General features: G+C 38.7%; 3 pseudogenes; all 3 read right to left on the bottom strand.

Annotated features, from left to right (window-relative positions):
• Nucleotides 1-7034: 7034 nt before the first annotated feature.
• Nucleotides 7035-8960, bottom strand: LOC149002071 (UDP-glycosyltransferase 88F5 pseudogene; annotated as a pseudogene).
• A 5641-nt stretch (nt 8961-14601) lies between these two features.
• LOC149002072 (UDP-glycosyltransferase 88F3 pseudogene) lies at nt 14602-16876 on the bottom strand (annotated as a pseudogene).
• A 3694-nt stretch (nt 16877-20570) lies between these two features.
• Nucleotides 20571-22244, bottom strand: LOC149002073 (UDP-glycosyltransferase 88F4 pseudogene; annotated as a pseudogene).
• Between the last annotated feature and the right edge of the window lie 1784 nt (nt 22245-24028).

The raw sequence follows: 24028 nt of genomic DNA on the forward strand, positions 1-24028 counted from the left end.
TTTTCTATAATTTTTGGATTAAAAGGAGAGTCATGAGTTTCATGACAGGTGGGGGTGTGTGTAAAAAAAATTAATTAAAAGAAAGAGTAAGGACAAATTGGTCATAAAAATTATAATTTGTTTTTAAATTGATTTTTTTTTTCTATAGAACAAGGAGGCAAATGCAAAGTCTCAGTGTTTTTAGACTAAAAATGACATAAACCAAACATCAAAGGGTCCAAATGAAAATTAACCAAGAAAAAAGAATAATGACAAATTGGTCATAGAAACAATAATTTGTCCTTACATTGACTTTTTTTATAGCACAGGGGAGGCAGATGCAAAGTCTCAGTTTTTTTAGACTCAAAATGACATTAATCAAACTTCAGAAGGTCTAGATGATAATTAACCTATTATTATTGCACTCAATAATCGAGAAGCTCATATTTTTATCCACTCCAGTACAAACATCCTCTCATTACCTCCAGTTCACCGTTAGATTTTAGACACGTGGATCATTCCAATCGGATGAACAAAAATTCCTCTGAAAACACATTTTTCTAAGTTCCCAATTTTCTCTCCCCTCCATCTTCAGGCTCCTCTCCGTCATCTTCTCCATCTTCAGGCTGGCCAACGACGTCTTCGATGGAGAAGGTTTGGGGGTAGACTACCACGTTCGTCACCGTCTTGATAAATTGTGTAGACATCTTTCCCTGCCCTTCCTATTCGTCGAATACCTATTCGCCGTCAATGGTGTCTCCAGTCTCCCTCTTCACCTCCGGCAACACCGAAAATGGAAAATGCAAATTGAAATAAACAGATCTGAATCTATTCTCTGAGTATTTTCTTTGATGAACGGACCTCTTCTTTTTTCTCTTCTGGTTTGGCTTTTGTTTTTTTCTCTTCATCCTTCTTTGGCTCTTCCGCCGAAGGTTTCGGTATCAGAGAGAGAAGGTCAACTTGTCTATGACTCTTCCGTTGAAATCAGTCCAAAGCCTTCAACGTATTGACCTTTTTGCAGAACCTTCACCCTCACTTTGTGAGTCTTGCAATCAGTCAGAACATCTCGACTCCTGGAGATCATAAATCACAAAGCAAGGTTCATACAATGAAATCAAATATTAAAGTGGAAACTAGTAAGGAAAATGAGACTGAAACGCCAACCTTCAAATCCTCTCAAGTCTCAAGCATCTCCTAACCTTCCTTGCACATCCCTTGCAATGCATGTAAACTCTGAGCACAATATCTTGTGATGGAGGTGGTTCCTTGGATTCCTTGGTGTCGGTTTCTTTGGCATCCTTGGATTCCTCTGTTTTTTTGGCTTCTCAGCCTTGGGTTCCTCCTTTTCTTTATTCTCTTCCTTGGGTTTCTTTTCTTCGATCTCCATCTTTATTTGGTCTCTTCTACTTTCTTCTCTCCCTAAAACTAGCAAAAAGTGAGAACCATAAGCAGGAAAATTAATCAAACTCATCTTCTTAAGATATATCAAACTCAATTGTGAGCTCGAGTACTTTGTAATGTTATGGCTTGTGTTTCAAAGGATTTATTGTATCATGAGAAATTTGGGATATGCATTTGTATTGCAGAGTTGATAGTGGTGGTGGGGGAGCTTCGTGTTGCCGGAGCTGAAGAGGGAGGTGGTTACATGAATACAAATATTTGAAATCTCTGGATTCATGAATGCGAGATTTATATATGTTTGGTTGTGAAAATCTCTAGATTCATGAAAATCTATAGGTTCATCTTTTTTACACTACAAAACGTGAATATGTAGATTTATGGTTATGGGGTGAAATCTAGAGATTTAATCCCTACTATAAAAACGCTAAACATTTGTACATTCACAAAAATCATAGATGAATCCACATATTTCATTTAACATATTCGATAACCAAACATTTAATTTCATAATTTATGACTCCATAGATTTGAAATCAAAATATTGAAACTTGACCAGTACCAAACAGCTTGCATGCTAGACTCCTATTTGAAAGACCTCTAGTTTTGGCGGGTTTTTTGCCCTGGTCTTAGAGCTTCATCGATCACTTGTCCTCTCATGTGAAATACTTGGTTAAATATTAAAAAATAAATTAAATATATAGTTTTGATTTGTTTATCATGAAGTGTAAGCCAAGATTAGGGCTTTAGGAAAAAAACTCCAAACTTGAATGTTGTGCATTTAATGCACAACATGTGCTGCCAATGGTCGAGATCAAATCTCGATCGAGACTTTGATCTTGACTGTCCATTTCGAAAGTATTGTAAATCGAAATGGACGGTTGTCTCGACCGTTGACAACACTAAAGCTCAACCGTAGGAAGAATACCTAGGTCAGCTATACCATTGCTTAGAAAGTAAGAATGTGCATCTCTTAGTGTAAAAAAAAAAAGAAAAAGAAAATAAAAGATTTCAAAAAAAAAACCCGCACCTCTTAGCAAAGGAAAGGTAGGAAAAATCGGCCAAATATAAGTTTCAAAAGCTTAGCGACACAAAATAGAAAAACGATACGAAATTTACCAAAAATTGACGATAAATCAAAGAAATATAAGTATTTCCCTCTTTGTTTCTCTCTAAATCATATTCTCTCTCCCCCACTCTTCGCATTGTCTCTCTCTCTTTCTCTACACGCTCTTATCTCTTTGACTCTCTCCCGCTCTTTGCACCATCTTCTCGGTCTTTTGCTTTTGAAACTCACACTTGCAAAACCAATTCCAACAAAGCAAGATAATTGCCTCAAAGTTGTCTTAGCACCAGCAGAAGCCATGGAACCCCATTTAGATGTCGGTGATATATCGGGGTTTCGCCCATTTTGTCAAGGTAAAACCAACCCTAAAACCCCTAGTGTCGGTGATACTTCTTTCCTTGGCCAAAGGTTCAGTGCTCTTTGCAGTATATAATTAACAAAAACAAAAGATGAACGAGAGTCAACCCAATCCGATTGCTACCCTAGTGATCAAATTAATTACATAGTCGAATGAAGATGATCACAACCATGGAACATTTTATCACCGAATGTCAGTGAAATACCGTGAAATTCGGTGAGGGCCCCGAAACTGATATCTGCAAGATATCGCGATATATCAAAAATATCGATATTTTATTATTATTATTTTATTTATTTTTATGCTATTCTTGCAATTTTACAATTCCAAAATATTTAGAATTAATGGACAATCTTACTAATTATATCCCAATGATTCAAGACTCGAAAGGTAATGTGCTAAATGTAATTAAGAGGATAATCTACATATAATAATTTATGGACATAATTCAAATTAGGAAGACATTTTATATAAGATCTTCAAGATTAATGAGCAATCTTACTAATTATATTCTAGTGATTTAGTCCTCAAAAGTCAACATACTAAATGCATAGTTCCTCGTATATCGCCACCACGAGGGATTTTTTTTTTGACTCAAAACGCAATGACACGACTGTAATTAAGAGGATATATCTCGACTTGGAATAATTTATGGAAACAATTCGAATTAGGATGAAGATCGATCATCATATAAGACTTCAAGGAATAAGAAATTCTTGGATCGATCATATGTATAGACACTCACGATCAATAGATCATCAAACACAACGAAAAACACAAAGGAGTGAGGAAAAGTGAAGAAAATCTTGATCTATAGAAACTTTTTATACTTGAGAGGGTTTTGTTTATCGAGTAGTAAAGGCCATGACACCAGAGAGTGCTAACCAAGATTAATGGTTACAGAACCCGGATGAATTGATGAGAAATGCTTTGGGCCAAAAACCCATCTTTCAAAGCGGAAACCGATTCTGAATCGGGTGCCTTCGGGACTCTTGACGATGGATTTGTCGAACACGCAAGCATTTTTCTTGTTTCGACGACCGCGACATCAACCGTCCCCAACATGTTCCACACCGATCTTGCAGTACTTCTACGCTTTACTTGGCCTTTTCTTTCTTTCCTCTTCTAAATCTTTCTTTGATTTTCTCTTTCAATGGAACCAAGTCCAACAATGGCGGATGCGAATCTAAATCTCTAATATGCCTTTAATGGCAAGGAGCGCAACTCCGCCCCATCCCAAAAAGTCGGGCGACATGTCGCTCCATGTCGCCCGAATGTCGCCATGGTCCGACACGGCGACATGGAGCGTCATGTCGGACCTTGACTAAATGTGATCAGGGAAGAGTATATACATGCAATAATTTATGAAAACAATTTAAATTCTGAAGGGATTTTATATTGAAACGCTGTTGAGGAATCTGCAAATACACTTGAACGCTTGTTCTCACAATATTTCTTTTGAGCTAAATGTACAAAATGTACTTTCTTTAAGGTATTTAGACATCCTGATTTGTGCAATATGGGTTCTGCAGTATCTTCACCCTAAGATCAGGCAGCCCAACCTTTAAGGTTGCCACCCTCGAAAGGTTACTTAAGGTGTATCAGGTTATGTTCACTGCTTAACAGAACAACAACGGGGAGAGAGAGAAAGAAAGAGGAGGAGGAAATTGAGTGTTAAGAATGAAGACGAAAATTGGTTTATATAGAGCCCCAAAGGCTATGGGTGAAAGGATAAGGTCACCTCTCTTTGTGAGGGTACCTTTTAGCTCAACTCCCTTCAGGAAGGTACCTATCTAGCTAACCTCCCGGAGAGTGCATCTCTAATGGCATCTCCATGTTTTCACCCAGAACCCATGACAAAATGGGCCTTCCAGATCAAAGTCCCAAATCATATAGATTTATTAATATTAATATATATCTATATAACCATGGCAGGGTCATAACAAGATTCAAGCTCAGTTCGTGTCGCACAAATTAATAATACTTGGGCCCTTACTATATATAAACCATATAATCAGATCATCTCAACCCGATGTGGAACTAAATAAAACCATGGATAAAAGACACGATTAAAACATATATTTACATAAAATAACATTGATAAGTTTTAAACATATTTACAACATTTTGTAATAGAATCTTCAGAGTGAACAAATAATGATTCCAATTATGTTCGAATGATTCAAACCTCAAAAGGTAACATGTTAAATGTGGATAAGCAGGAAAATTTAAATGGAAGAATTTATAGGAAATAATTCAAATTTACTATATATTAGTACCAAATTAGGATAGACATCAAATTTGTGTTTAAAATAACCAAAAATACATTCGAACTTGGGGTTGAAATTTGGCAAATCCAAGGAACGATATCCCGGTGAAGTTTGCTGGTTTGCCCCTTGGCGAACTTGGCGAAACCGCAAATTTCACCGACTTGTTGCTAATATTTCAGGTGGGGAATTCGGTTCGATCTGCAACATCGGCAACGTGATTTCCAGCCCTCTTCTTCAACTCTGGTGGATAGACGACTGTATTGGAAGCTGACTCATCTTGCCCCCCTCATTCCTGAATGCTCACAGTGGATGGATCTGTGTAAAGCAAACATATCTAGCAAAACAAGTTGTGGAGCCGAAACGGGAAAAAAAATTATATATATATCTAGAGAGAGAGAGAGAGAGGAAGCAATCCTCACAATTCTTTCTTCCTCAAGTCCATAAGTTGGACCAATGCGAGAGTTGGATTCTAGGAATGCTTCGATTGTCTATTTGATACGTAGACAGTGGTAAGGGTGTCAATTGCGTACAGAAACCGTTTAATCGCGCCGTCTAAAATCGCACCGTACCTTTCAATTCGGCGGCGCCATTTCTTGTGCGGTTCTACTCATGCGTTCGTCGAAACCATCCGTTGGTCCGTCCAATTAGGTTTATTGTAATTTTACATTAAACACTTTCTTTACCTTATCCCTAATTCCCTATTTCAGTTTCTTGTTTCACCATTCACTCTTTTTCTTGGATTTACTAGTTTTGTCTCTATTAATTAGATTTACTTGTTTTATCTATGTTAATTTCAAATTATATGGATTAGTTGATCACAATTTCATTAGGATCTTAATGAACTAATAACAAGTGGCATATTCATTCGTCATTGTACGCCTAGATCCGTGTTTCCGTTTTCGTCCGTTTTCCCCGTCCTTCGTTTATTGGTGGTGGTTCTGGTATTCAAAGTTGGTACCTCGTTCGGCCGTCGATTGACACCCTTGAGGTGGGTTCAACTTGGGCGTGCCTTGTGCCTAGTTCATTGATCCTTTGAGCCTTTTAGCATTTTGGTTGCCTAAACCGCCGATTCAGACTCTCTTCTTCTTCTTATGTAGGATTAGGGGTGTCAACGGTGCGGTTTGGAGCGGTTTCGGGCCGGGCCTAACGGTCTGCTGACTTCCTCAGCCCATTTAAAAGATAACGGTTTGGGTTTGGTTTGGTGCGGTTTGGGTCGGGTTGACCGGTTTGGAAATGAAACGGGAAATGAATTTGAAACCCGATGCGATTTCACAAGCGAAAATGTTAAAGACGAAAGTCGAACGAACAACGTTACGATTAAGATTAAGACTTAAGAGTTAAGAGTTATCAATTAAGACTTCTAAATTTTAAAATAATAAAACTAAATGAAATTTGAAAATTAAAAGTTAACGATTAATATTAAGACTTAAGAGTTAAGAGTTATCAATTAAGACTTTTAAATTTTAAAATAATAAAACTAAATGAAATTTGAAAATTAAAAAGTTAACGATTAAGATTAAGACTTAAGAGTTAAGAGTTATCAATTACGACTTTTAAATTTTAAAATAATAAAACTAAATGAAATTTGAAAATTAAAAAGTTAAAACTTAAAACTTAAAACTTAAGCAACTCTCAACTACTCAAACTCGAGTCTCAACGTCTCAAACACCGAAATTCATGGATCATTAATTACATTTAAACAATTCCAAACAAAATTTAATTACATTTAATATTTTAATTTTATTTATGTAAAGACTAACGGCTGGCGCTGGTGCCCAAAACTTCGGGCTGAGGACCCTCAGCCCAATTACGGCCCATTAAGGATCGGTTCGGGCCGGTTCGGGCTCGCTGGTTCGGTCCGGTTTACGGTTTGGGTTGAAAATTGACACCCCTATGTAGGATCGCATCTTCTGCTGAAACACTGAACTGGCGATGGCAGACTGTGCCGCCATAGACGGGGCAACAAAGACTGCTTTGATCCTCTCGCGTGAGAATCAAGGTAAAATATCGCAAGTGTTCATGCGACTCCGGAAAATGGAGTATTTCGGCCGAAATTTTGCAATCTCATTTTCGTTTAGTTTTTTATTTCACCCACCGTCAACTTAGAGAGTTCACCGTTATGTTTTACCATGGGCAAATCTTTGGGCGAAATTCGTTCCTTGATCACAACATTAGTCAAGAAAGAATTCTTCCTTGTGTATGCATGAGAAAAAAAAAACTACATTTGATCAGAGAGAATTAAAGGATCCTTCTTTGTTTGGTAGGAATAATAAGAGGATCCTATTAGCACAAGTTGTCATTCCCGATTCAACGACTCGGCGAAGTGGGTTACTGCAGTCACAGAGGACCCACCATCTGCCCAAGCAGCCAATGCCTCCTTCCTCATATCTTGAGATCGTTTTCTAATCTCCCTTCCCTCCTCCGAGTCCATCAGCATTCTGACTCGCTTCTCAACCTCGTCTGCAGCCACAAACTCATCCTCCCCCGCTGCCTCCAGCGGCAGCGCCACCCTCATCTCGTTCACCAAAACTTCCTTGTTCAGACGCTGCTCTGCATAGAGTGGCCATGCCACCATTGGCACACCAGCACAAATTGCTTCCAAAACCGAGTTCCAGCCGCAATGAGTCACGAATCCACCCACCGATTCTCGACTCAACACCTCCACCTGCGGCGCCCATGACTTCACCACCAAACCCCTCTCGCTCGTCCGCTCCAGAAATCCTTCAGGCATCACAGCTTCAAGATCGAAATTCATGGCAGATAACGAAGGCAGCCACTTGGCTTTATGGTCGATCGGAGGAGGATGAGGATTCTTCACAACCCACAAGAACCTTTTTCCACTCCTCTCAAGCCCAATAGCGATCTCTGCAATCTGCTTCACCGAAAACACCCCAGCGCTGCCAAAACACAAGAACACAACGCTCCGACTTGGTTGCTTGTCAAGCCATGACAACAAATCGGCAGCAGCAGATTGTTCTCTGGGTTCTGCAACCAACGGTCCGATGCAGAAAATGGGCGCTGCTTGATTCCTGACAGCCTTGATTGCTTTGGGCTCTAGTGCCTCAATAGTGTTTATTATAATTCCCGTTGATTTGGGAAGATTCATGCCCAGATCCAACATCTTATCGTAGATTTGATTGTTCCGATCGAGTGTAGAAGATGGCATCTGTGAAGCTCGAATTGGGGGCAATCCTGGGATGTCGAGGACAGTGGAGTAGCCAAGCTCTTTGAAGCTCTTGTTGGTTTGCCTATGGAGGTTCGGGAGGTGAAGGAATGAAGCAACAGCAGAAGCGCCAGAGGGAAAATAGTAGTAAAGAGGGATGTCCAACTCGGTGGCAACAGGGGAAGCTGGGTGGCAGAAGAAATCAATCACGAAGGCAACAACAGATGAAGTTTCAAGGATGGTTTTGAGGGTTTGTAGAAGATTTGGGTTGTTGAGACGAATTGATTCAAGGAATTTTGCAACTGGGCGCCAAGTTGTTGAGGATTGTGGAAGAGGATTGGGAAGCGCAGGGATGCGATGGAAGATTATGGAAGGGTGTGTGAGAGAGACATGTTCCATGTAAGAATTAACGGCGGCACTGCTAGGAGAGTCACTTGATATGAGAACTGTGATGGAGAAACGCTGTGGGTAATGGCGGAGGAAAAGCATGCCCAGCTCAACCATAGAGACTATATGTCCGATTGTAGGAATCGGATAAAGAACTATTGCGTCTTTCATTTCTTTCTGCAACTCTTCTCTATTTTCGTCTCTGATAACGAATTAAGAAGACGAAGACAATTGAGTGCGACGGAGAAGTGGCAAATACGAGCAATTTTTGCTTGTGTTTACACTATCGTCAACAAGTCATTTTGACAAAGTTGTTCGCTGATCCATTGAAGGCCGTCATCCTTGTCCAAATGCAATGTTCTTAACAATTGAGATAAAAGTCATTACCAAAAAAAAAATTGACATAGAATTGTTAAAATTCAATAGCAGTCGTGATGTCATCAAAATATATGAAATATCTCCTTAAGGACAAATTATTGCAGGATTATGTATAAACCCTCTTCTTATCAACCACAAAGAGCACTCAAACCGAACTCAAATTCTTAATATGAAGAGCAAATTGCACGCACCCCAGGAGGCCGCACCCATTTAAAAACACACACCCCACCCTGTCCACGCGTTTTGTAATGACCTCATCTGAAAAATAAATTTGGGGTTGCTCCCTCTCCTGTTTTTTTTTTTTTTTTTTATGAGATTTCTGTTGTCGGGTGGCTTGATATGTTACCGTATCCCTCCGTGCCTGGTTTTCGGGGGTCCCCTGGGGTGCGGTCATGAACATGCTGAGGTTTATTTGAAAGAGGGAGTTTTCAAACCCAATTATGTCTAAAGGTAATTTTGTAGACCATATTGTAATCCACCCCCTTCTGGATGATATCAAATGGTTAATGAGTCAGTTTGGGACCAGCCAAATGAGGTATGTTTCTAGGATGGCTAATACCATAGCGGATAACCTAACTAGGAGGGCTTTGTCTTTTGGGAGTGTGACTTTGCCTATTTCCACTTCGTGTCTCCGTGGGTTTGGGATTTTTGTAACTTGGACTTCACGAGTTTTACTCGTCAATAAAATTATTACTTACCAAAAAAAATCTGTTATTTGATATTATTCTGCATATTTCAATATTTGAAAGATTATCCATATTATTTTGCATATCTTCAATATTAAGAAGTCAATTATTCTAATATATCTATATCTATATATATCTTGTATTTTAGGTAGATTACTCATTGTAATATTTTTGTAATCTTCTATTTTAGGTAGATTTATTACTTATTATAATTTTAAATTTTCTATTTTAGGTAGGTTATCACTGCAGCCAGTTGGGCTACCCCAAAAATAAGAGGAAAATCTTTAATGCCACCTTAAGAGTTATCCTCTAAAATTAATATCACACATTCAGTTATCCAACTTATTATTGAGCAAAACACACGGCACCTACAATATTTAGGGTGAAACTAATGACCACCCACTATTGTCTCATAAATTACATAGCACCCACATGCAAATTATAAGTTACCCATAATTAGTTTTGCTGTTAAAATAGGTTATGAAATTACTCAAATGCCCTTACTTTTATTTAAAATTTCAAATTATCTAAATACCCTCTGGGTAAGAAAATGAGAATAGTGCCCCCATTTTGATTCATCAAATGACACTAATACCCTCACTGTAAATTCAGTGATTCCAAAGTTGAAGTCAAACTACAAAAATGCCCTCCCTTAAGCGAAATTACCAAAATACCCCAAGCATACTTCAAAGCTAAACTCAACAGGGCCCTTATACACCATGCATACCCCGTCTCTCTCTCTCTACAAACCTATCTTCTCCGCCAACCCTCTGCCACTCTCCATTGTGCTACCGTCTTCTCCAACCACAACACTGAATCCATCGACTCCATCAAGTCTTGCAATAGTCACCTTAGTCGGAGTGATTCCATCGACTCCATTAACACAGCCTCTGCAACTAATCTTGACCTTGATTCTGTCGACTCCAATAAAGCAACTCAGATGCAAGACCACAATTTTGATTCAACCCTTGAAGGATAGATGGAATGACAATTGAAATTTATGTTATTGTGATATGAACTTTTTAGGTAAAGCAACTAACAACTTTTAGGTTGGATTTCTTAAGATGGAGTTATTTATTTTATTACTTTTTCGATCAAATTACATATAATACTCCTTGATTTTGTACATTATTAAGTTTACATCCTTGAATTTTTTTCGATTATGTTTCCACCCCCGATATCTCAAATTATATATTGTTTGTACCTTATCATTAGAATAATAGATAATTTTCTTAAACATATGATGTGGGAGTAATATTAGAAATTGATAAACAAAGAATAATTTTTTTTTTGGCCTGATAAATAAAGACTAATTGAGATCAGCTACTAGTAATAGGGGGTCTAACAAATAAATTAGATAAGTCAAGGGGTGGAACTGAAAATTTCCCAAACAAAATCCTATTTTCCTAGTCTTCACTTCCCTTTTCCATTCCCCTTGCAAACCAAACATACTCTATATGTTAGATTCCACCCCTATCTTATTGTTTGTTGTCTTGAATATTTTTCTTGTTAACATAAGATATTCTTCATTTGATTTCAATGCTCAATACAACCAGACTTAGAGTGATATGACTAATTAATTGTTGATGAAAGAAGGCTAATCTGTTTACAATGCCTCTTCAAAGTGTTGTCTCGTTCCAGACATCAATATGTTAGGGTTCAAGTGTGCAACTTCTAAAATATCTCGTCTACAATGAATGCTAATGCAATAGCAGACCTCCTTATTTGGAGCCCTTTTGGATTTTTTGCCCAAAAGAATGACTTGTTCTGCCCCATAGTTGTGATTTGTCTGGCTCGTCTTGACAGAAGCACTTCGTTTTCCCCAAAAAAGAAGTTATGATTTGTTTTATCATGAAGTGTGTCATTCTCTAGATTTTATTTCACTTAATCAAGATTAAAGTCAAGATTAGGGTTTTAGAAGAAAAATCTGAGTCTTTGCCAATGTAGGGTTGTTCGATTAATAAAACTAACACTTCTTACTGAAGAGGTCAAAAATTTAACCATTAATGACATATGGAATATCTCTATCCCTATAGATATTAAATAATAATAATAATAATAATAAAAACTCTCTTATACAAAGAAGGGAAAACCTGAGTCAACCCAGTTCAAACTGCTACCCTAGTGATCAAATTAATAACAGACTCGTAGTCCATTGGAGACGATGACATCTAGGGTTCAACATTTCAGCAAATTTCGGCTGGTTCGAAGTCTAGCTATATAAAAAATCCACTGAAATCGATATTCTCAAAAGTCGCCAGAAAATTGCCGAAAATCGGCGATTTTCCACAAAATGGGCGAAAATTTGTAAAACTTCGTAGAAGTCGACGAACTTGAAAGTTGAAAGGTAACAGCAAAACCTAAAACTAACAAATTGATGGAATAAAACTGTAAAAGCCATGAGAACGGCAAGAAAAAGAAAATAAGAAACGTATGCAAACTGGTCAAGCTTCCGGCGGTGAAGAAGAGATATATACCAAACGTAAAAGGCAAAACTAGAGAAAAGCCATATTGGAGTCTCACGGCAGCGGAATGTAAGAAAACAATTCACAAAAATGCTTTGAATCTGTACTAGAAGCTTGAAGAAGAGTTTGATACAAAATCGATTAACCTCAAATGGCTGACAAAATGAATTCGACGACAACATCAACTTCCCGTCTTCACATGCTTGCCCTGTCTGGTTTTATATTTTTATTATTTAAATTGAAAAATCAACTTACACTCTACGTGCTGCCCTTCCAGTTGGATTTTGCTTGGCAGCAGTGCCTACGTGGCACTGCTGCAACCAGTGTAAGGTGAGGATTAAATCTGGGTTTTTTCATTAAATCCTCACCTTAGATATTACCCATGTGCAACAAAAACACTTTTAAGTGATGTTCACTCGGTTTATTTGCTTTAACCCGGACCAGGAAGGTGGTTTAAACCACCAAACCATCATCTTCTTCCCTGTTTAATTACTCTCAACCAAAATTCAGATTGAAGTCGAAGAGTCACCGTAATCGACGTTCTTCACCCCAACTACTGCAACTCTCCAACACTGCAGGTTCTCCTCTGGAATATTGCTTTTATACATTGTTGGAATATACAACAAATAGATGCCTCACAAGGTTCAATAGTGTATGGAATACCATCACATCAGGGTTCTAATCAGGTGTATCCATCTCAGTCTTCAAGTCAGGTGAGACTAACATATTCTCTGTTGTTCTATTGTTTATACTTTTATTTGAAAAGTAATCTTACTTAAACCATTGGTTGTGGCAGTACATGGATTCTTCTTGGCTTATAACATTGTCATTTTAGGATTGTAATTGCATCATCCTGGTTGTTTGACTGGCTGTTTTAACATTAGGATTTTTTGTTTTCCCTTTTTGCAAGCACAAATTGTACCTCAACAGTTAGAACTGAAAACCACACAAGAACATGATGACTAGAGAGTTAAAGATGGGATGGAGGGGGTAGATACAAAAGCATCTTAGTGAAGGAGGTATTCAAATGGTGGAGAGCTTTTTGGTCCAAGCAGAGCATAAGTACAAGAAAACTTCAAGCTTTTTTAAATTTTATATGGATTGTTTCGAGAATTTGGAGCCAGATTGGTGAAGGAACATACTTTATAGCTGTGTTCTGTTTTTTCGGATAGTTTCTGTGTTCACTTCTTCGTTCATATTTACAAGGTTTCTGTACTATCAAGCATTGCTGTTCTCAAATGCTTGATACAGAACCCCTATTTCTCAGGAATTTAAAGGATCTCCAAGATCCATGGATTGACTTTTCTTGTTTGCTCTCTTTTTTTATTTTCTTTTTTTCCTGTTAATCTTAGATTTAATGCTATGGAATCACATTCCTTCTGCTTGCAGCGATTGATATCCTGCTGTAACTCTTTCTTAATATTTCTTGTGTAATTTAAATCCCATTGTAGATCTTCTCTTTTTTCTCTCTGCATTTTAAAGGTATGATCTAGGGGTCCAATGTCTTTATAATGTAGGCACTGATGAGACCCACTACTAGGCCAAGTGCTGTACTTGTTAAGAAGAGATAAATGAAAGTCCCGAACAGTTTTAATGCTAGGAAAGCATTGATGCTGCTGAGATCAAGTTTTTGGACTGTAATGTGCAAACAGAATCTGTGGCTGACAATATGGCACCAACAGCCAGATAATCTTGTACGCGCAAAGCTGCCACACCAATCCTTTTCAATAGAAAAAATGCACCCAGCATTGAAAATGATAGGAGGAAGCAAATAAATGAAGAACAACTCCTCACTAAAATTATGTATGCTCAAGCTATAGCCTTTATTGATCAAGACAACAGATCCAGCACATAATCCCAGAAGAAGAGCAATGGTGGACTCGTTAGCCCATCAATTCTCCTCAAGGAGATGACCAATCACGATACAAACACAGAGTAGGGTGAAAAAAACAGTGAGTGCAATAACAGTTTCCTTGCTGACGGAGGAAGAGCCCAGCTTTTGTAGGAGAGAGTGAAGGAACAGAGCAGAACCCGCCATCACCACCCAGTTTTAGATGTCTGAGTTGATTTGTGCATTTGAATTTCCAAGTCCTTCGCTTGGCGTTTGAAATATTGAAGGAGACAATGGGTGGCGTGGAAGATTAAATTTTGTCGGCTTTTTTCCCCAGCTTATTGATCCATTCTATCAGTGTTTCAAATCTGTATGCATTGACAAAGCTAAGCCCTTTTAGTGCATAGCTCAGGTATTTAAATTATAGTGGCTAGTTAGTAAATTAACTCGGGGGAGAGAGGGAGAGAACAAAGACTAATTACTTTGTTTGGATCTGGAGGACTCATTTGGAAAGGAAATAAAATATGGGCTCGAAGTTTCGATCCTTGTTGTATGCTTCTCTGTTGATTTTTCAACCGTGAAGGATACTGAGTTCACTGGGATACCGATGACATGATCTGGAAATTGGTTCTTCATATTGAAAGAATTCAGATTCAATCTGGAGACTACAAGGCCCAAATGTTCTCCACGGCTAAAGATCTTAAAGGAAGAAGATCAGTTCAGTAATATTCAGTTATGATAAAGGCTCAAATGTGACACGGAAACGAAGAGGGAAGAATGGTATTGAATCTTTGAGACCTGAAGAAGATGATGTTTAACATTTTGCACAAAGAAGAAGATGATGTAACAGTAAGTAACGTTTGGTCTGAATTTTAAAAGAGGGAGATTAAAAGAGAAAAATTAAAAGAAAAACGGGGAGAACCTGCAATGTTGAAGAGTTGCAGCAGTTGGGGTGAAGGACGTCGGTACGGTAACTCTTCGACTTCAATCTGAATTTTGGTTGAGAGTAATTAAACACGGAAGAAGATGATGGTTTGGTTTGGTTTGAACCACCTTCCTGGTCCGGGTTAAAGCAAATAAATCAAGTGAACATCACTTAAAAGTGTTTTTGTTGCACATGGGAAATATCTAAGGTGAGGATTTAATGAAAAAACCCAGATTTAATCTTCACCTTCCACTGCTTGCAGCAGTGCCACGTATCAAAATCCCTTCCAGTTTGCCTAGTTCGTATCGAAATATCGTTCACTCATCACATCATTAGTCATGAAACGATTCTTCCTAGTACACGCGTGAAATTAATAATTAAAATTCTATATTTAATCAGAAATAATTAAAGAAAGGATCTGATTAACCCAAGTTGTCATTCCCGATTCAACGACTCGGCGAGTTGGCTTAATGTAGACATAGAGGACCCACCCTCTGCCAAAGCAGCCAAGGCTTTCTCCTTCATCTCTTGACATCGTTTTCTAATCTCTCTCCCTCCCTCCGAGTCCATCAGCATTCTGACTCGCTTCTCAACTTCGGCAGCAACCACAAATTCATCCTCCTCCGCCGCCTCCATTGGCAGCGCCACCCTCATTTCCTCCACCAAAACCTCCTTATTTATATGCTGCTCTGCATAGAGTGGCCATGCCACCATTGGCAAGCCAGAACACAACGCTTCCAAAATCGAGTTCCAGCCGCAATGAGTCACGAATCCACCCACCGATTCTCGACTCAACACCTCCGCCTGCGGCGCCCATGATTTCACGACCAAACCCCTCTCTCTGGTTCGCTCCAAGAACCCATTAGGCATCAGAGCTTCAAGATCGAAATCCATGCCGGATACCGTAGACACCCGCCTTGTGCCATCGTCGATCGGTGGAGGGTTCTTGACAACCCACAAGAATCTCTGCCTGCTCTTCTCAAGCCCTATAGCGATCTCTGCAATCTGCTTCACCGTAAACACTCCACGGCTGCCAAAACACAAGAACACAACGCTGCGATTCGGTTGCTTGTCAAGCCAAGACAACAAATCTGCAGCACCAGATTGATCTCTGGGTGCTGTAACCAAAGGTCCAACACAGAAAACGGCCGGCACTTGATTTCTGATTGCTTTGAGTGCTTTTGGCTCTAGTGCCTCGAAAGTGTTCGTAAAAATGCCCTTTGATTTGGGGAGAATCATACCCAGATCCAACAATTTATCGTAGAACAGATTTTCCCGATCGAGCAGAGTTGTCCCCATTTGGGAAGCCCGAATTGGGGGCAATCCTGGGATTTGAAGAACGGTAGCGTTCCCGAGCTCTCTGAAGCTCTTGTTGGTCTGGTTATGGAGGTGTGGTAGGTGAAGGAACATGGCTATAGCAGAGGCCCCAGTGGGAAAGTAGAAGTAAAGAGGGATGTTCAGCTCAGTGGCGACAGGGGAGGCTGGGACGCACAAGAAATCCAGAACAAGGGCTGCAATTGAAGAGGTCTGGGAGATGGTTTGAAGGCTATGCAGAAGATTTGGGTTGTGGAGGCGAACTGATTCAAAGAGAATGGAAGCTGGGTGAACATTGGGTAATGGTGGAAGGGAAGGAGAGTTTGGAAGAGCAGGGAAATGATGGAAGGTCATGGAAGGATCTCTGTTAGAGACATCATCGATGTAACGATTAACGTTTGGATCGGTATAAGAGTTGTCTGATAGGAGAACTGTGAGGAAGAAACGATGGCTGCAGTTGCGAAGGATAAGCTTGCCCATCTCAACCATGGAGATTAGATGGCTGGTTGCAGGTAGTGGATACAGAACTATGGTGTCCTTCATTTCCTTCTTCCTCTACGCTCTCAAGTATTCTTGGTCGTGTTAAGAACAAAGAGCTGAGAATCAATGAGCGTAAGACAATGATTGAAGTATTCTACGCAAAAAAAATAATTTGAAAAACTAGTTTCCATACTCATCTTCTTCTTATAAAGATTTCCAAAAAAAAAAATCTTCTTCTTATAAAAGCATGATCTATTGATATTGTCAAACCTAATCACGAATCTTGTATTTTTTTCCTTTTTAATAATCCAATATTATATGGTATTTGATTCCTTTCCTTCAAGCGAATCTTTCAGTAAATCTTCAATGAATTATAAGATTTAATCATGTATAATATTTTAATTCTAGGAATACTCATTGGATTTATTCTAGTCATTGAATTAGAATATTTCATGTGGCTAGTTTATATAACTTATTGTGTATTCATTAGGAGACCCCCTCGCCTCCAAGGAGAGGATCCAAACCCTCTTCATGTGTCATGTGAGTGAAAACATGAATAAGATTCAAGCATTAGTAATGACTAGTAGAGAGAAGAATGAAAATTTTCGTCTCTCTTTCTTTTTCCCTTAGTTGAGGGTAAGGGTTTTTTCCGTTTTTTCTTATGTGGTTTGTTCTCAAGGCTACTTTCTCTAGTTTCTTCGAGTAGAAATCCAAAGAGGATGGTGTTTTTGTCTAGTTTCCAAGTATGTTTTCCCGCTCGTGAGAGGTGTTTCCCCTTTGTATCTTTTGATCAATTGAAGATCGGCTCTCTAATCTAGTACTATTGACTTTATTTTCCTCTTTATTTCACTTTCGAATCTATTGGCACAACATTGATTCACTAAAGCTCAGCCCTCCTACCTTGTATGGTCGACTATGTTTCTCTTTGTTTTACTATATATCTTTGGCATTGCTTTCACATGTTCATCCGTAAATATGTTACTTGGGTTTGGATACACTCCTTGAAGGGATCCTCAAGTGGGATTGACTGAGCTTCTTTTGTTGTCATCCGTGACATTTAATCACTACTATGTTTCTTCACTTGTATTTCTTTTAGATTTTAGATGAATCCATAGAAATTTCTAATAATTTTTTTGATAATGTTTTAAATTGGGATAATTACTATTGGCCCCTGTACTTTGATTTTATTACTATTGTATCCTCTATACTTTTCAAAATTACTAATTCAACCTTTAACTTTGTCTACAATTACTATTGCCCCCCTACCGTTAAGTTCTGTTAGTTTACTGATGATGTGACACCTTTATATTTTATCAAAAATCCCAAAATACCCTTATACTTATCTCTTTATTTATTTACCCTTTTGTCAAGTTACAGTACTACCCTTAATTATCTGTGGAGAAAAAAGTAATTATAATCCATTTTATTCTCAAAAGAAAAAGAAAAAAAAAAAAAAACCCAAATAAATAAATAATGATTGAATAAAACTCAAATAGAAACCGAAGAGGAAGAAAATCGAATTCAACTCAAATTGGAAACTGAATATCACCTAAAATATTTTCAAAATAAATGAAGTTAAGTGAAGGTTTGAAACCAAATTGGATTTGGATTTTGTTCATTTCTTTAATTCAAAATAAATGAAGTTTAGTGAAGGTTGGAAATCAAATCGGATTTGGATTTTGCCCATTTATTTAATTCAAAATAAATGAAGTTTAGGGTAAAATTGACATTTATTTTATTTTTTATAATGGGGTAGTATTTTCTTTTGATTTCTTAATTTTAATTAAAGGCAAATTAGACATTATATATTCAAACTTAATGGCTACTTAACACCGTTATAAGGAAGAGGGGCAACAGTTTACCAAAAAAAAAAAAAAAAAGGAAGAGGGGCAACAGTAATTTCATAAAGAACAAGATTTTATTAGTAATAAAATCAAACTACAGGGAGCAACACCAGTAATTATCCCTTTTAAATTCGCCTCCTATTTAGGCATGTCAAAATGTTGGTGCTTACATCCACCTAGATTTATTGCACACTCTATTATTATTCCTTTTGCCAGAATATCCTGACAATCATATAAGACAATTAAATGCACCTTGAGGTGCTGCTAAGGAACAGGGGGGCCTCCTTGGGCACTGGAAAGACAAAAAAAATTTTGAACCGGCCTATTCGTTATGGGGAACCATTGGCGCCCCCCGCCCCTCTTTTCCCCCCCCCCTCCTTTCTCTTCGTTTCCCTTTTCCCTCTTCTCTTCACTTGAATCACAGGTCCGTGCCTGCCTGTTGGGGCTGGGTGTTTTTTGCTTGGGTACTCTATCAATGTTATGATCTAATTTTATTTCTACCCTTTCTTATTCTGTTTGACGTGGACATGGCTGTGTCTCTGTGACATGTCGGGGGCAATGGATGCATCTGTGATTGGAGTCTTGAGGAAATTCCCTCTCCCTTGGTTGCAGCAAAGACAGAAAATAATGGATAGATTTATGTTCTCTTTTTGGGTTTTTGTAGATCATCATCTGGCTCACTTTCGCGGCTTTGCATTGCTATCAGCATTGTGGCTTCTTCCACCATCCTATCTGACTTAAAAGCGATTGTTCCCATATAAAACCCTTACAAGTGCAACGAGGGGCCGGGCGCCCGTCCCGCCCGCCGGCCGTCTTTTCCGTCACCCCGTTTTTCCCCCGTAATAGCTACAGGAGACGGTTGGGTTTTCAAATTCAATACGTCCATATGAATCGTCACCCTTAGCAACATGCTAGGGCTGTTCTTTGTGTGTGGCGCTTTTGTATTTGCCCAAAAAATAATAATTTCAAAGGTCATCCAAGAATTTAGTCATAATATTCAAAGATTTGGTCAACATGTGAAACTTAGGTTATTAATGCTCTTTTTTGTATCAATTCTCATTATCTATTATGATCATTTAAAAGAAATAACTACAAAAATTCATTATTGATCAATAATGAAAAATGGTTTGGTGAATTTTGTCAAAAATAAATTATGGAATGAAAAATAAGTTTAGTATGTTAAAATAAAAAATTGTTAGAAAATGATAGTGAGCAAGTGAGAAAAGAGAAAAGAAAAAATATGATTTTTATTTTTATTTTTATAAAAGAATTTGTATTGACTATTTTACCCTCATCTTAACTATAAAATGTTAAGGTAATTTTCATTTGGACCCCTAAGGTTTGGTCTATGTTATTTTTAATCCAAAAAAATTGAGACTTTTATATTTGCCTCCATTGTGCTATAAAAATAAAAATAAAAGTCAATTTGAAGACAAAATATCAATTTTATGACTAATTTGCCATTATTTTTTTTTGGTAATTTTCATTTAGACCCCTACGGTTTGGTTCGTGTTTTAGTCTAAAAAAACTGAGACTTTGCATCTAGTTCTTCAATGCTATAGAAAAAGTCAATTTAAAGACACATGATATAGAGGAGGCATTTGGCTGAAAAAAAGAAAAAAAAGATATAGGGGAGGCAGATGCAAAATCTTAGATTTTTTGGACTAAAAATGGCATATACCAAACCTCAGTGGTTCAAATAAAAATAACCCAAAAAAATAAAAATAAAAACAAATTAATCATAAAAATGATAATTTGTCCTTAAATTGATTTTTTTCTATAGCACAAGGGAGACACTTGCAAAGTTTGAGATTTTTTAAACTAAATATGATATAGAAGAATAGACCAAACCTCAAGAGATCAAAAGAAAATTACGAAAAAAAAGAGCGAAAGAAAACAGTAGTAATAAAAGTGATAATTTGTCCTTAAATTGATTTTTTCTATAGCACAGAGAGACAGATGCAAAGACTCAATTTTTTGGACTAAAAATAACACTAAAATTGACATAGACCAAACCTCTAGAGTTTAGGTGAAATTATTTAAAATTTTAAATAAACCTTACATGAATGATGAGAATGAAATTCTCACAGAACCCATAATAGACAAAAAATCTATTATGAATTTTGGAGGCTTTTCTATTATTTTAAATAAAAACAAAACTCATAGTAGATGCCAAACAAGTTAAAATAATGAGAAATTCTCATATGAGTGACGAGTCGAGAATGGTCATCCCCGATTCCATGACTCGGCAAGTTGGGTCAAAGCAATCCGAGAGGATCCATCTTCTGCCCAAGCAGACAAGGCCGATTCCTTCATCTCTTGACAGCGATTCCTTATTTCTCTCCCTTCTTCCGAGTCCATCAGCATTCTGACTCGCTTCTCAACCTCGGCAGCAGCCACGAACTCATCCTCCACCGCCGCCTCCATTGGCAGCGCCACCCTCATCTGTTCCACCAAAACCTCCTTGTTCAGATGCTGCTCTGCATAGAGTGGCCATGTCACCATTGGCACACCAGCACAAATTCCTTCTAAAACCGAGTTCCAACCACAGTGAGTCACGAATCCACCCACCGATTCTCGACTCAATACCTCCACCTGCGGCGCCCATGACTTCACCACCAAACCCCTCTCGCTCGTCCGCTCCAGAAATCCTTCAGGCATCACAGCTTCAAGATCGAAATTCATGGCAGATAACGAAGGCAGCCGCTTGGTTTCATGGTCAATTGGAGGAGGATTCTTCACAACCCACAAGAACCTTTGTCCACTCCTCTCAAGCCCAATAGCGATCTCTGCAATCTGCTTCATCGAAAACACCCCACCGCTGCCAAAACACAAGTACACAACGCTCCGACTTGGTTGTTTGTCAAGCCATGACAACAAATCGGCAGCAGCAGATTGTTCTCTGGGTTCTGCAACCAACGGTCCGATGCAGAAAATGGGCGCTGCTTGATTCCTCACAGCCTCGATTGCTTTGGGCTCTAGTGCCTCAACAGTGTTCATTATAATTCCCCTTGATTTGGGAAGATTCATGCCCAGATCCAACATCTTATCGTAGATATGGTTGTTCCGAACGAGCGTAGAAGATGGCATCTGAGAAGCTCGAATTGGGGGCAATCCTGGGATGTCGAGGACAGTGGAGTAGCCAAGTTCTACGAAGCTCTTGTTGGTTTGCTCATGGAGGTTTGGGAGGTGAAGGAGTGAAGCAACAGTTGAAGCGCCAGAGGGAAAATAGTAGTAAAGAGGGATGTTCAACTCGGTGGCAACAGGGGAAGCTGGGTGGCAGAAGAAATCAATCATGAAGGCAACAACAGAGGAAGTTTCAAGGATGGTTTTGAGGGTTTGTAGAAGATTTGGGTTGTTGAGACGAATTGATTCTAGGAGTTTTGCAACTGGGTGCCAAGTTGTTGATGATTGTGGAAGAGGATTTGGAAGCGCAGGGATGCGATGGAAGATTATGGAAGGGTGTGTGAGAGAGACATGTTCGATGTAAGAATTAACGGCGGCACTGCTAGGAGAGTCACTTGATATGAGAACTGTGATGGAGAAACTTTGTGGGTAATGGCGGTGTAAAAGCACGCCCAGCTCAACCATAGAGACTAGATGTCCGATAAAAGGCATCGGATAAAGAACGATTGTCTCTTTCATTTTTTTCTGCAACTCTTCTTTATTTTCGTCTCTGATAACGAATTAAGAAGACAAAGACAACAGATTGCGATGAAGAAGTGACAAATACAATCACTTTTGCTTATATTTATAAGCTCTTCTCCCCCCCCCCCCCGGCGGGGACACCATTAGGTGGGGGGGCGGGCGGGGTCCGTTGGGGGGGGGTTTTGGCGGCCCTTTGGGGGGGGTGGTGGGGGGGGGGGGGGGAATCCCCCCCCGCGGTGGCGCCCCCCCTGGCCCGTTGGGGGGCATTCATCATATCATCGAAATCAATATATATACGTATATAAAAGCTCTCCTTGGAACAAATTATTGGAAAAAAAAAAAAAACACCCCCCCCCCCCCGGCGAAGGGGCACCCCCCCCCCCCAAAATTCCCCCGCGTATCATGCTCTGTTACGCCCAGGTTTACTTGTGAGAGAGGATTCCCAAAGGACCCAAACCCAATTATGTTGGCTGCGACATGCCTCCATCTTATGCCTAGCAATGTTGCTGTGCTTCTCCTCTTAGATTGAAGACGTGATAGTTTTCAAGTGATACTCTCAAAGATTAGTTTGATTTTATATACCAAATCTTCCGTAGCACTGGCCAAACAGAGTCAGTTCGCTTCATGTAGAGTATAATGTTTTTAAACTCGTATTCTTACCAAGGGAAGCGACAAGAACATCTCTTGTCCCTAACTTTTCTTCACCCATTGTTCAGCAACAAAATCTGAAAGATTATTCCAAAGATTATGTGGATGCAGCTTGGGACAACTAGATAGGTTGCAAAGAATTGGCTTTTCACCAACTCATTAAGAATTAAAGGGATAAATATAGATTAAATTCAGATTTAATACCACCAAATTTAATGATAGGATTTCTAAAACCCTTCAGCCAAGCAATTTACACGGTCATTCGCCCCCCTTCCTTTGTCTATTATTTAACATATTACGCTAGGTGCTTGGTTATTGGTGAGTTGTCTCCCTCCTCTTGTTGAGCTTACTTGTGCCTCGGATTTTCTGTTTGTTGGCGTTTTTCCTCTCCTAATTAAGAACAATTCTTCGCCGGGCTTGCTGTTTTGGGCCCTTGGCATTTTGCCCTTGGCTTGCCAGGGCAATCTCTGATAAGGAATATTCTACCACAAAATTGGAGTTCCTTGAAACAAAAAAAAAACAAAAAACAATCAAAAGAAATTTTAGGAGGTCTAATTGATCAATTGGATAACTCGGGGGTGACACTAATACACATGGCGTATTCTTAATAAATGGCTTAGATGAAGGCATGATTTTCAGTGAAAGTGACCCATCTTATGACCCATTTTTTAGATCTAGTTCTAAATATGGTTGCCCAGGACTTCTTTTTTTCTTCCATTTTTCTCCCATTGTGTTCCCATGATTTCAACTCCATCTTCTTCTCTCTTGTTCTTCCATCGATCTTCTTTCCCTCTAATTGTTGTTCTTCTATGATGTCTCTTCCACATCTCTTGCTTTCTTCTTCATTGATGTTCTTTCTTATTTGAGAACCCCTTTCTTCATCTCTTTCTAATCAATGAAAACCATTGATTCTTGAATACATTCTCAAGCAACGAAAGCACCTCCCTGAAAAACAATACAAACCCAATTGTATTTGATAGTTGATACGATATTTAATTTTTTGAAATCAGTGTTTGAAATCATGAGGCCATATTTAGTCACTGCATTTTCTATAATTTTTTTTGAGACAAGCATGCCCACAAGGAGCATTTAACTCACAAACTCTTAATTGTGAGATGTTGGTCCTTTGGTTTAATCATTTCATTATTGCTCCTACTGATTTGATACTCTGAACCTTTAGTTTTCTTC

This window comes from Hakea prostrata, chromosome 10 (assembly GCF_041222555.1).
Source record: "Hakea prostrata isolate BN-2017 chromosome 10, UWA_Hpros_2, whole genome shotgun sequence".
Lineage (NCBI taxonomy): Eukaryota > Viridiplantae > Streptophyta > Magnoliopsida > Proteales > Proteaceae > Hakea > Hakea prostrata.